Genomic DNA, 14,367 nt, shown 5'->3' with positions numbered 1-14,367 from the left:
GAGGAGAGGCTGGTCCTGACTCATGTGACTCTTCCCCCCCACTGCGCTCTGGTGGGGGAGCTGGTCCTAATCCTCCGCTGCTCCCTTGGGAGTCCCCGCTGGCCCCTTGCTTCTGGTGCGTCCCCCCTGGGACCCCCCTTGCCCTTACCATAGGCGCCCCCTTCTGGGAATCTTCTGATTCGCTGGAGAAGCTCATGGAATCTCTCGGGTCACTGTCATACTCCCCTACGCTCCCCTCGGATTCCTCTCCTTCGCTCTCTATTTGCTCTCTCCCCTGTGCTTCTGCTCCTGAGCCTCTGACAAATGATATAGCTATTATCGTTCCAATAACGTTAAAAAGGTCAGTGTAGATTCAGTCCTGGTTCTACACATGCAGTAGAATGTTGTGTTGAGCTCTGATGTGGTGAAAACATGACTTTGCTATTCATACACACTGCAGGAGGGGGGGTGGGGTCACACTTAGGAATGTTCCCAGATACAATCAACTCCTTTTTCCCTGATACACTAGCTTTTTAGGTGCAAGGAGGTGCTTAGTGGATTCAAAAGCAGCATCATAGACTTGTAGTCCAAAGTGGCATAGCCAATTGCACCACCTCAAGATTCTCCCAGCATATTCTGCTCAGAGACACAACCAAATGATGTCAGTTGCTGTCATAACTGAACATTTTTCTGTTTGTATCAGACCAAGCCCAAAGTTTCCCCAGGCCTGTTATTAGGTGCATTATCAGCCTTCTGTGTATCCATGGAATGAAATGTGATAATCCCAGATGTCTACTGTTTCCAGTAAAGCTGTAAATCACCCAAATTAGAGAGAAAATGATGCAGCCAGGACTCCTCTCGGAATTCCCATTTTGTTGTTCAGTTCCCATTGACATGTCTCTATTACGCTGCTGGTTGCCAAAGCCTGAGTATGTCACTGATAAACAAAGGAACTTGCTAGACAGCAAAAGCAAAGGGTTCCTTTCCCAGAAAGAGGCGAGGCTCCTCATGATTGGGAAATAATGGGGACTGCGTTCGCATCCAACAAAAGGAAGTGCTAAACATCTGCTGCACTTCAGTCTCCTTGGATTCTGGTCAACTCATTAAGCAGCTTCCCAAGAAACAACAGAGGACCTTTTTTGGCATTTTTTTAGGATTAAGTGTTCAACTATCATAATGTTTCAATTTATTTTAAGAGTATCCTTACCCCATGCCATTATTTACACAGCCTAAGAGGTGTACCCCAAAGTGGAGCAAACCACTGAACTCTCACTGTGAAAATGATCAGGATGATATTATAGTCCCATTGAGATATAGCACAAAGGAACATCCACTTGGGAAAGGAGACGGTCTGAATTCCCAGTGGAAGCAAGTTCTAGGTCAAATCTGATTCTAGGTCCCAAGAAAGCTGGACCTGACAGGGCTGCTAAACACTGCAGCATGAATGTGGATCTTGGGACTAGAGTCCTCTGAGTCAGGGAGGAGAGGTAGATCCTAGTGGCTGTGTATGGAATTGCAGAGAAAGCAGAGCACAAAAACAGCCTGTTATCCTAAGGCAAGGCTGTGGGATAACCAGCCTCATATAACTAAGTCTAATTAACACATGTAGGGGTTAATACCATAGAGTAAGCTGTCATGCCCGGCTTATCTATGTCCACTTCCCCTCACTTTGTAAGGAACTAGGTAGTCAAGCCCCCAGTCTACCCGAGAAGCTCAACATATGAAGAAGTTTGACCTGGTTGATCCAGCTTAGTCGCATGACTCACCATACCAGTAATTTAGTCACTTTTGGCAGTCCTTCAGCTGAAAACGATAGGAACACTTGATTCATAGTTGCTTTTTGGTTCATAGTGATGGTGTTTTCTTCTACAGTCGTACCTTGGAAGTTGAATGAATCCGTTCTGGAAGTCCGTTCGACTTCCAAAACGTTCGGAAACCAAAGCGCGGCTTCTGATTGGCTGCAGGAAGCTCCTGCAGCCAGTCAGAAGCTGCGGAAGCCCTGTCGGGCATCTGGCTTCCCAAAGAACGTTCAAAAACTGGAACACTCACTTCCGGGTTTCAATCATTCGGGAGGCGATTTGTTCAGGAGCCAAGGTGTTTGAGATCCAAGGTACGACTGTATTACTATTATTATTGTTACTGTTACTGTTGTTGCTATATTTTAATTTATTTCCCGATCTTCACCTTAAGATCCCCCCAGACAGATCACAACAATATAAGATGCAACATTAGCAACAATTTAAAAAAAACTTGATATTACAAAGTATGTAGTCACACAAAAAATAGGGTTGGTCCTAAAAATATACATCTCAGGCACATTTATGGTCTTTTTAAGATCGTACTGCGGCCCATGAGGCCATCTGGAGTTGGATCATATAAACAATCACACAGCAATGGCTGCCTATGTCAACTGGAAGGGAGCATAATGTGATCATTCAGCTCATGTCGCTTCTATACAACAAACTGCTCTTAGCAAGCCATGCTAGCTCTGGCTTGAGCTAGTGCAAACTGGCGCTGCTTCATTGATGTCAATGCAGCAAGCACTACCTCGCCATCTGGTCTCACATTTCTATATCTGGATCTTGTACATAGCCTTCTTAAAGCCCCCCTTTATGAGAAGCTCGGGGAGCACTGGGCTGGCCAGAATGAATGCCTGTTGTGTGCCAGACAGGATGCCAACATACCTTTACAGTTCAATTGCTTTTTCTGAGGTTGGTGTTAATCTTGGCATCCTAATGGTCTAGCGGAACAAGATTAATGATGAAATCCTGCAACGAAGTGACTTTTTAAATTTTATTAGAAGGCATGTTTATTGGTGGGGAGAAATGCCAAAGGGACAACACTGGAAACAAATCTCACATTTATCCGCAAAACAGGTGTAGCATGGACAGCGGCAGAGCAAGACTCCCCAATTCAGCCCTAGAAATGCTCCTTTTAATAGAAACTGTGATTTAACTTTAGCCAAGGAAGACCTGTTTGGGGAATGGGAAATAGCTGAACTGGCTTTGTATGTGCATGCAAGTAACACAAGGGTTTAAATAGGTTTGTTAAAAGGACTAGGAGGTCAAAAACTTTAGTGCTTGTGACAGGCCACACCACCAAGTTTTCGCCTGGGGCCACAAATTCACAGCCAGACAACTCCTTGGTTTCCCTCTCATTTGACTAGTAACCAGAGGCGCTGAGTTCCACACGACATTGCGGGGGGTGGGGCTTGTTGCGTGTGTATGATGCCAGGGCCAAACATGTGTGACGACAAGGCTACCGCAAACGCAACCTACTATTTTTATGTTACAGAACAGCCCAAGCTGATAAGATCTGAAATTGTACATACTGTATATGTATAAAGTGGGAGCTGGTTCCTCAATGAACTCTTTGAAGAGTGAAATATTAGCAGTGAAATACAAGTACTGGGATAGGTGCTGCTCTGCATTCTCTTTCCCTTATAAGCTTTAGCACATGGAACATGTCAGCAGGCGCTGCCGAGGCTGTTCTCAGATTCCTAGCAGAAGGACAACAAAGGAACTTTTTTCAGCTGGTTCATTTACTTTATGATGGGGGGGGGAGAGAGTTCTATTATAAAAGCAGATGTTATGGAAATCTGGCCCTTAAGCAAAACTGGATTTGGTGCAGAAACAGGATTATTTACTGTAAATCTTTTAACCTCCCCTTACGAGTAAAACGGTGTACACTTAAGGATTGTTTTTTTAAAAAACAAAAAACGAAGTGCTCGTTTTGAATAAGATTAGTGGAAAATAATAGAAGATAAATAATGACATTTCAGATTTATGCAGTAGATATATTGAGCCAAACTTTGGTCTATTTCTTGTGTGTCTGTTCAACAGAAATGTACTTAGTGTGAAACTGACTAATCTGTCATAATCATTATTGGGACTGTTTCTCTCTCTCTCTCCCAACCACACACACACAAATATCACTTGGAGTTGTTATTCTTAATTATGGCAGTGTACACTTGATGGCTAATAGTTTAATATAAAAACTGACTCCTGTGAAAAGCACTGGGCTATACGATAGTTCTATCTGTTTTTACTTATTTTCCCTTTCACACATGTAAGTAATCTTTTGATATTGCAGAGATCAAGCGATAAACATGTACATGAAAACAAAGCTCAGTTCCAATTCAGACATTACTTTTTTTCTTTTTGGAAATTCAGTAATTACTCTTGAGTTTATATCCATTAAGAAATGCCATTTGTGAATCCATGGGCCATTCCTCACCAGTCCTGTTTACATGTCCTGTACTTGAGACACACTGTTTTTGAAAAGGGTGGCTATTAATACACCATCAAAAAGAGGATAAAAAAATGGAAACAGATTTGCTTAGAATTACCCCATGTGGCTTTGTTAAAACCTCTGCATGCCACAACTATTATCAACTCTCTCATAGGAATAACTAGGATTTTTCTGTGTGTGAGAGCCTACTCAACACAATAAAGGAAAGACTATAGCCCTCTTCAGGCATCCAAAATAACACAGGTGGGCTTAAAGCGAAGATGGAGTAGAGATAGACCCCACCCCAACATCCCAACATCTGTTTGGTTCCTCTCCAAACCTTTGCAGATTAAGTATGAAGTGCTCTTAAAGGCGGATTCCACTTCTTTCCATTGACCCATAGCTAGTTTTTCTCTTGCAATCAGGGAACCCAGTGAAATAAGCTGGATGTGGTATGACTTCCCTGCAGTCTTCAGACATCCACATTGTATATATTAAAGTTGGGATCAGAGGGGTGGAGCCTTCAGACACAGGGATGTTGGAGGGGGTAGGGCCCATACACACCCTTCTGCATTCCTGAAGAGGGCTTTTGTTCCATGTGCTTATAATATTTGTTCAGCTAATTTGACTAATTGTTACTGGCTCATCAAAGAGTGTACCCCATGCCATCTCTTTTTGGTCTATAGCTTTGTCTATTGCATCACCAAATACCAGCTTGTAAGTATTGATCCATATTTTAGATTTGTTTCTATTTTTAATTATGACATTTTATTAGTTTAACCATCCTAATAGTTGTATTTAATTTCAGTTTTTGGAGAGAAAGCAACTGTCTCCTTTCTCTATTTTTTTTGGGGGGGGTGTTGAATCTCATGTTTACATGTATGTGGTCCAGAATTAAGTAGATATCTGTTTCCACAGCTCTGCTTCTGGGGATTTAACAGCAGCTGGCTACACAGAAGGTTTTCCTGCCATGGAGGTAAGTTGCAGAAAAGCTTCACTTGCTAAATTGTTGGACCAGATTATTCAATGCACAGGAGCAGACCAGGAAAACAAAGAGTGGCCTTAGTAAAAGCTGGCACATTCAGCAGGAAAATCATCTGAAATGGCTCTGTGAAAAATGATAACTCATTATGTTTTCAAGCAGGGCAGTGACTAATCATCATTTTTCTGTCCAGTGTTACCACGTTAGAGGGCCACATAGGGAGAAAGAAGCAGAAAAATGCAGCTGACACATGGGTCATCTCTCCCCGCTAATAGAAAGAAGGCTTCCAAATTCCTCTTTTAAATTATCCTTGGCGATTCACTGCTGTGGTGGTAATGGCAGAAATATCCTCCTTACATCATGTGATATCATCTTTTCCCAGCAGACAAACCTTCGCTTTTTGAGCTTATTTTAAAAACCTTCATTGCTTGCAAGGTACTTCTAATCTTATAAAAGTGGGGGGGGGGCACTTGGCTAATCATTGTTAAGTATATTTTGCAGTTTTTCAGTGCTGTACCTCAGGACTTTTTTCCAGTCAGAACTTGCCAGAACTCAGTTCTGGCACCTCTTAGGTGGGCGCCATTGGCATTATAAGAGGACAAAGGAGGCGTTCATGGTGAGTTTCAGCACGTATTTTTCTAGAAAAATAGCTCTGCTGTTACTGGGATAGAAATCCAGGTACACTGCATGTTTGGCCCAGAAGACCCTGATTGGATGAGATAGAACAGCACAGAGACCTACCACCATTTCCTCAGCTTCAGAACTCACATTTAGATGGTGGCATAGGAAGGGGGGTGCAGTGGTTGTGGTTCACCCCGGTGTCATCACTGAGGGGGATGACTGCAGGGTGGCTCGGGCAATGGCAGGCTCCGAGCTGCCTGAAACGGCAGCATAGGGCTTGCAGACTCCATGGAGGTTCCGTGCAGTGTGCTCTGCCCTGGCTTGCCCCACCCTGTGGGTGGCTTGCCCTGCCCCCGAGTGCAGGACATTTGTGCTACCCCAGGCGCCTGAGCAGCTAGCTACACTGCTGCATTTAGCTGCTGGAACATTCTTTGAAGTCTGCTTGATTTTTACTAGCAGGGTGCAGTTTGAGGGACTGGATGAAATGAAGTAAAAGCAAAGTCTATAACCTCTTACAGTGGAAAGGTCCTCTACTCAAAAGGCTGTCTGCTTCAATTCTTCTTAAAAGATCAAGAACCACAAAGAAAGCAGGAGCAAGGGTCTTGAAATTACCACTCAGCACCCAGCACCTGGCGAGGAGACTGAGTAGACATAGAGGTCACTTGGTCAGCCTTCTGCACTTATGGTGACAGGTGTTGTATTTCTATTTAGGGTTTTTTGTTTTTTTGTTTTTTACTAATTATTTCTAAATGTGCACCTGCTACATATAAATTAGCCCGGACAAAGTCTATGCAAATCTGTGTCCTTTTTTGGAGGTTACACATTTCCCCCTTTTTGGCAATTTGTAGCCCGTGTTCAGGAAAGCTTACACAGAGCTAAGGATGTGGATACAAAGATGAACAGCTAATACAGTGGTACCTCTGGTTACGTACTTAATTCGTTCCGGAGGTCCGTTCTTAACCTGAAACTGTTCTTAACCTGAAGCACCACTTTAGCTAATGGGGCCTCCTGCTGCTGCCGTGCTGCCAGAGCATGATTTCTGTTCTCATCCTGAAGCAAACTTCTTAACCCGAGGTACTATTTCTGGGTTAGCAGAGTCTATAACCTGAAGCGTCTGTAACCCGAGGTACCACTGTAGCTTAGTGGTAGGACATCTGTCTTGCATGCAGAAGGTCCCTGGTTCAATCTCCAGCATCTTCTGACTGAAATTCTGGACAGCCACTCATTGTAGACAATATTGAGCTTGATGGTTTGCCTCGGTATGAGGTAGATTCTGAGGTTCAAATGACAGTGTGTGTGTGTTGAGAGAGAGAGAGAGAGATTATGTGAGTGTTTGGCACTGCCCACTTTGCATTGAGACTACATTTGGATGGCAGCCCTTGTCAGAAATGCACCCTCCACCCCACTTTAAGCAGTCCTCCCGGCCTCAATAACCTTCTCCTTTCAAAATTGCCAAACTTACAAAATGTACATATAAATCATAGAAGTTTGTGGAATTCATTACTCCAGTTGAAAAATATTAAGTGTTCCCTGAACGAGATTTTCAAAACTCATTATTAAGCTTTTGTGCTGGATACATGGTATGTGGGGTTTTGTTTTTTTTTTTGGTTTTTTTGTAAGATGACTAGATTTCCTCCAGCGCTGTTCAGTTTTGCCAACATCCTTCCCTCAGAAGAAACGAAGTCAAGGCTAACAAAGATATGTGATTTATAAGGACTTCAGGGAGGCCAGGAATGTTTCCAATTTTTAGTTACTTTTATGCTGTCAGTGATGAGAAGACTATGGAGATCTTTAAAGCTTATTGGACTCACGTAGTTTTTGGTCTGCTCACAAATAATCCTTGCCAAAAAGAATCTTTTTTTCTAATTGCTTTTCTCTTCTGCTGACATATGGATTTAAAATATATATATATATATATAAAATAATTGGAAGGCATAATTAGGAAGGATTAGGTCAGAATGATACTGTCCTGACAGTGAAAACTCTGGTGAAATGGTGCCCACATGTAAATGTTCCCAGACAATTGATAATCATGCCAATAAGCTGTTTGGCACGGAGGAGGGAGGGAACAGCTAATCACAGGGGGCACTTTCCATGAACCCTTTCAGAAGCTTTACTCCCCTTGGACTATTTCACAGGGCCAATGTTGAACAGGGGAAAAAACCTTCATCCATTTGGAGTGAGGGAATTGCAATATTGTGTGCCAAGATTCCAGTTTGTGGCTCATTGCAAAAATTCTTTCAGAGCCCACACTGGCAACTTTGGTTTGCACCAGCCTTCCCTCCACCCTGATGCTGTTCAGATGCTTTGGACTACAATTCCCATCAGCCTTGATCAGCATTACCATGGTCAGAGATCTGTAATCCAAAACATCAGAAGGGAACAAGGATGGGGAATCCTGGCTTGTACAACCTAATCTCAAGGGGAAATGAGAGTGCACACACCATAGGCTCATTCTCATATCACCAAGCCATAGTTTGACATTCTGTCCAAATAGAATCTATATCTGCACACACTCTCTCACACACACTCAGTTTCAGGTCAACAAGTGTGGAGTACTTAAGTCATGAATATACATGCATGAACCAGCTTTAAATTTGGCTCAGTTCAGAAAGCGGTTGTAATGAATGGTTAGCATCTGTCATCAGACCAAGTCCCTTCTCAATGAGGGACTGAAATAAAGGCAGCACAGCCACTGCCTACTTACTTGGGTGAAACCTGCTTGTTAGATGAATAACACTCCCATGCCACATATCTGCCTAGCCGTCAAATAAATATATAACGAACTGATTCCCCCCCCCCGTCCTTGTGTGAATTTTTCTGTACAAGCCAAGAGAGATATGATGGAAAATCCAAGGGGTCTGAATCAGTACCGCCACCTTGCCAGTAAATGGCATGCCATTTATTTGGGTTGGCAGACTCGTTAAGGAGGATACCATCTGGGAGCGATTTATTTTCCCGAAGCAAAAGTGACTGGAGGAAAACATAAGATATGAAAAAAGCCAGATAATCCTGTTGAAAGAGAAGGGAGGAAGAAAAATATTTTGTAAAAATAACTTTCCTTGGAAGAATCCAAAATGAGGTTTCCAGCGCAGTGTGGATTTATGCAGACCTGCCCTTGAAATGTTAGAAAATTACAGACCATTCATTAAGTCAGACAGGAAGGATTCACAAACTTGAATGAGGACACCAGGCAGGCACTTAAAAGTTGGCTTTCCCTCCTCACTGGATTTTAATAAATGATCAATGAAGAAAAAGGGAGGGGGGATTTTTCAGTTCCACAGCTCACACAGCCCAGTAATGTGTTGGCATGCCTCTGAATATTTCCAAGGGACTGCTAGGAATGCAACTGAAAATGGAGGTCAGAACCGCATAAATAGCACCTGAATCCATTCCACTGTGTTGCTATAGTGCTTTATCCAGATTAGTTTCAGGCCATGTGAAGGACATTTCTTTGGGAAGGGTGATTTCTTCTCTAAATTAATACTTACTTTTGGAAGGTTAATTGAAGTCCTTTTTACTGATATGATTAATGGCTTCACCAAAAAACTAGGAGAAAGCTTTTAACTTCCTAAGATTGAATTTGTGAGTCAAGTTGGAATCTCTCTATTTCTGAAACATCTCTTGCCTTTCAATCCAGAATGCTACGTATGTTCCAATGTCACGCCTAAATGGAGAATAGTGCCCATTCATTTCAGTGGAAGGAACCCATCTGCACATGTGATGGAAATGGGCACATGGATTGATTAATTGCCTTGAAATGAAAGGGATTCTATTGCAGCAGGCATTAAAACTGTTGCACCTACAGCAGATTACTTGAATGAGATACTGATATTTAAGTGGTAAGTTCTGGTGGTAAGAATTTGCCGCCATAAGTTATACATTGTATTTGTATTAGCTGAAATGATAAATAATATACTTAGAGATTTCCTTTCTGCAGAAAAATCACAATATCAGAGTTAGAATTGGGTTCCTAGTATCATACATAGAAAGAGAACTTAGTATCCTTCAATGAAATAAATGAGGAAACCATTAAACATATCAGCAAAATTAAAACCACAAAATAGAGTTTAAAGAATTGTTTAAACTAAAACTATTCGTTTAAAAGACCATTCATCTTGGCATGAAATCTACCTTTTTATTTCATATTGCCTTGCTGCCTTAATTACTAGCAATGTACCAGAAACCATGGAACAACCACATTATTTAAGGTGGGGAAACACAAATTTTAAATTATACCTCTGACCAGCCAAAAACATTATTTTTTCATTCTGAAATGAAGGGAGCTCTTTTACCACAGCTGAGCACACAAATCAGCAGGAACATAGTATTGCAGAAGAGGCCTAGTTTCCTTCAGTACAGATATGCACACTATCTTTTGAGTGCCTCTTTCTGTGGCTGGAAGAATCTTTGGGAATTCTAGTTCTGTGAAAATGGGGCTGTATTTTTGTTGGGTGGATACTACACCCACACCCACACACCATGATGGGTGCCAACAAGCCCATCCATTCTGGCTATTAATGGGCCTGGACTGAGACCTGTAGACGCAGCCCATCCCCGGGGTCACGTTATCCATGAGGCACTGTGAGGAAGTGCAGTTTATGGCCAGCTGCAGAATTGCTGAATGGTGAGGCAGCAGCATCAAGGGATGCCTTCAAATGATGGAAAGATGTGCTGGTATAGCAGAAAGAGGCTCCATGGAAAAGCGAGTGAAATGGTTAAAGCCAGCTAAGACAACTATGCCTTTTGTCATGACAACTTGCCTGCAAGTAGACAAGAACATGGTGCTTTTCTGCCTCTAAAACAGGGATATGGAAGATGTGGCTCTCCAGATGTTGCTAGATTACCTCTCCCATCAACCCTCCCAGCATCACAATATGTTTATAGGATCTACTGCTTTAATAGTACTAAACATTAATCAAATTTGCTAATCCTTTGCATAATAAGGCAATGCTATATTCTTCTTTACTTCTCAGCTTTTATATATGTACTCAGGGTACAAGTAACTTGCATGAAGATTTTGAGCATGCCATATAGCTGTGTCTCTTAATTTCTTTGCTGTCTGGTGGAAATTCTATTTTTAACATTGCTAATATATTTTCTTGGAACTGAGAGCTCATCTGTGCTCCCATATAAGGATAGGAGGGGTGCAGGATGGGGAGAAGGCAATTTCTGTTTTATGAGTACTTTTGCGAATTGGTATTTGCTCCTCCAGTCACTGGAAATGCTCACTTTGATTCAGTGCTATACAGGAATTGTACATTTCAGTAATTGGCCAGCTGGGACTCAACTTCATTCAGCCAAGATTCTAGAACTAGTGCACAAAAATGAATGGTTGGTGAATTTTAAAGTGTATTCATTTCCAATTATCTAAAAAGCCACATGCTCATAAGGTAACATGAGGTTCAGCATTCTGAATACTTGATGAAAAACCCCATAACATCACGAAATCTCTGCCTATAGAAAGCTAGTTGGCAGGGGCAAGGGAACTGGATTCGTTGTTTCCCAGACATTCTAGCTTGCTATATCCAAGGAATTTACTATTGTATATACAGTTCTGGGGGGACTGCCATTTGGTGTTTTTGGATTATAGCATAATAACAAACAAAAACAATACCCCACCACACACAGAGTTTAAAAGGCCATAGATTGTTTAGTTAGCCAAAGGCCTGGGAGAAGAGGAACGTTTTTGCCTGGTGGCTATAGGTGTATAATGAAGGCACCAGCTGAACCTCCCTGGGGAGAGCATTCCACAAATGCAGAGCCACTGCAGAAAAGGCCAGTTCTTGTGTTGCCACCTTCCAGACCTCTGACAGGGGAGACACAGGAAGAAGTGCCTCTTCCTGCCCAGTTGAGCAAACGAAGTCCAGAGTGTGGCCTGTCACATGGGCTGAGCTAGTGACATGTTGGGACAGCCCTGTGGTTGTCATGGCAGCCATGATGTCCTGAGCCTTGGCATGGATGTTGAAGTCCTCCAGAACCAGCAGTCTGGGAGTCCTCAATACCACCTCCGAAACCACCTCTGTCAGCCCAGACAGGGAGACTGCTGGGCAGCAAGGCAGGAAATAAACTAGCAAAATCCCTAACCTGCCTGATTGCCCAACACCAGGAACACACACTCTAGATTCCCCCTCAACTGGGCAGAGAGCCTGGAGAGAGAGATGGAATCTCTATAGACCACAGCAACTCCCCCTCCCTCATCCTCAAGTCTGCTCTGATTCTGCACTGAGTAGCCAGATGGGCACAGCTGGGTGAGACCAACTCTACCCTGCTCACCCACCCAGATCTCAGTGATGCAGAACAGGTCAGCCCCCTGATCCATAATCAGATATTGGATGAGGAAGATCTCACTCAGAGTGGACCTGGTATTCAGCAACAGTAGTCGCAGACCCAAGCTGCAGACCCAAGCTCTCTTTTAGCCAGGTCCTGATCCTGTCTCTGCAGAAAAGACAGCAGATCTGTGACCCACATTTTTTGTAGAATCATGACAAATGCAGTTGCAATTAAATGGAAATTAGATTTACACAACACCAACAGCCATAACCATCAAAATACCTTCATCTTCAGACAATAGACTGTATTATAGTTTAGTGCAGTAGCTAAGAGAATGAGCTGGAAATTCCTTGTTCACATCTCATTTCAGCCTTGAGTGCACTTTTTATAATTAAAATGTTTCCTGTGCCTTTCACTTAAATTGATCAGAGCAGTAGGCACACAAGGAGGAACTGAGTAGTGCAATTCAGAGGCAGCCCCGAAAGAACTCTGCTCTGGCTACTTCCTAAAAGCTAATTGAAAGGCCTTAAGCAAAGATTTTCCATCCACATGCAAGATGGGGATTAAGGGGCATATTCATCTAAGTAGTTGTGTGAGTAGAAGTGAGTACAAGGACTTCACTCCATGCCCACCTTCATATCTGCTTGGGAGGGTTGGGCGAGCCCCCAGTACAGCTGACAAGGGGATGATTGTAGTTGGGCACAGTGGCGTAGCGTGGGGGGTGCAGGGGGGCCGGCTGCACCGGGCGCAACATCTGGGGGTTAGGGTTAGGGGGCGCAAATCCACGGGTTAGGGGGCGCAAATTACTTGCCTTGCCCTGGGTGCTGACAACCCACGCTACGCCACTGGTTGGGCAAGCAGAACTGCTTGTGCTGATGGACCAATCTCCTTGGTCTTAGGATGAATACTACCCTGTAATATTGAGGCTTGCTTCAAGGTTTGCTGTATGTCCAACGCATTCAACACTTGCCAGGTGCATTGTTATTGCACTGTTAGCCTCACCTGTTTCAGGGGAGATCTAAAACAGAAACCAATGTCCAAATATTATCACTTCCTTCAGAAAAACAACTTCTACCCATTCCTGATTTTTCCAGTAGATTTAAAAGGTGGGTTGAAACCACTACTTTTTACACCCTGTTCTCCTTCCACATAGTCCTTGAGGGGGGGGGGAATTATAGCTAAGATTCAGGATCAACACCAGTCTTGTGCTTAGCATCATAGTCCAACTCCCTGCAATGTAGGAATCTTTTGCCCAACCTGGGGCTCAAACTCACAGTCCTGAGCTATCAATTTGCCTTATTATTTCCCTGTATGGGATGCAGTTCTAACACAGCAAAATACTACCAGAAGTTAAAGTGCAGCAGGGGGTGTGTTCCTATCTGTAAATGTGAATCAACCTCCGTTTGGGGTGGCTGTGAGGAACAACATAGCGTTTTGAGTCTGGGCTGTCTTGATTGCTTTGAATTTGCCTCTATTACTACGGTCTTTTCCTATAGGCTGCCTTGTGGGAGTCAGGAAATTACTTCATGCTTATCAATAACTGTGAATGCTTTTCTGAACAGTCAGTTTACCTGCAGACCTGGGGCAATCTTCAGCAAATGCATATATTTTGTGAGAAACAGCCAGCTTTTGTATTGAATTTGGAGAGGAGTGGAGAATTTAACTGGCGATCAGCTAAACTGGTGTGACCTCTTGGACAGGTGTGTGTGTGTAGAACAGGCAGGTTTGCCTCTACTGTGCTCTTCTAATCTTTATAATTAAAGCAAACATTACAAAGGCATCAGGGAAGTTCCTATTGCTTTCTCAGTTGGTGGAAAATAATGCTGGTGTTGCTCCACCTGGAACTTCTTGCTGCTTTCAGAAGTGAGGCAAGCTAGATAGAAGTTTGGTTCAAGCCACTTCAGAGCCACTCCCATGATTACCAGCAATTACCTGGGTGGACAAGGTGGAGGTGAGGTCCAGGCTATGCAGACTGGATTAGCTCTGCCAGTATGTCTGCACAGCTCCGACTCAGCACCACTCTGCAATCCCTGCCTAGGTAAGCTGCAGCAATACTGGTGTCAGGAAGGTGGCTCTGTGCCACTAGTGCATGTGACAGAACTGAATGCTACTGGAGTTCTCTTTCACACATTAAAGACAAAAATCCTTGGTCTGAGAGAGGGAATATTTCCAGTGGCAGCCAGGACTGTAACTATGCTTGCTGAATGCAAGCTGGCTTTACTAGATTTACAAAAACAAAACCCCAAAAGAAAAAACATAACCAAAGACTCTGAACAAATTAC

The 14,367-nt window shown here is 43.1% G+C and overlaps 1 long non-coding RNA gene across 1 annotated transcript in view; it reads left to right on the top strand.

The window, feature by feature from the left end:
• Window positions 1–14,367, top strand: part of LOC128410604 (uncharacterized) — a 49,123-nt gene that overhangs the window by 24,093 nt on the left and 10,663 nt on the right. The window contains exon 2 of the long non-coding RNA XR_008329551.1: window positions 5,128–5,185. This is a non-coding gene — a long non-coding RNA (uncharacterized LOC128410604). The remainder of the gene's footprint in view (window positions 1–5,127; window positions 5,186–14,367) is intronic.

Source organism: Podarcis raffonei, chromosome 3 (genome assembly GCF_027172205.1).
Source record: "Podarcis raffonei isolate rPodRaf1 chromosome 3, rPodRaf1.pri, whole genome shotgun sequence".
Classification (NCBI taxonomy): Eukaryota; Metazoa; Chordata; class Lepidosauria; order Squamata; family Lacertidae; genus Podarcis; species Podarcis raffonei.
The sequence above is the reverse complement of the archived record's forward strand: the minus strand, read 5'-3'. Positions and strand labels throughout refer to the sequence as shown.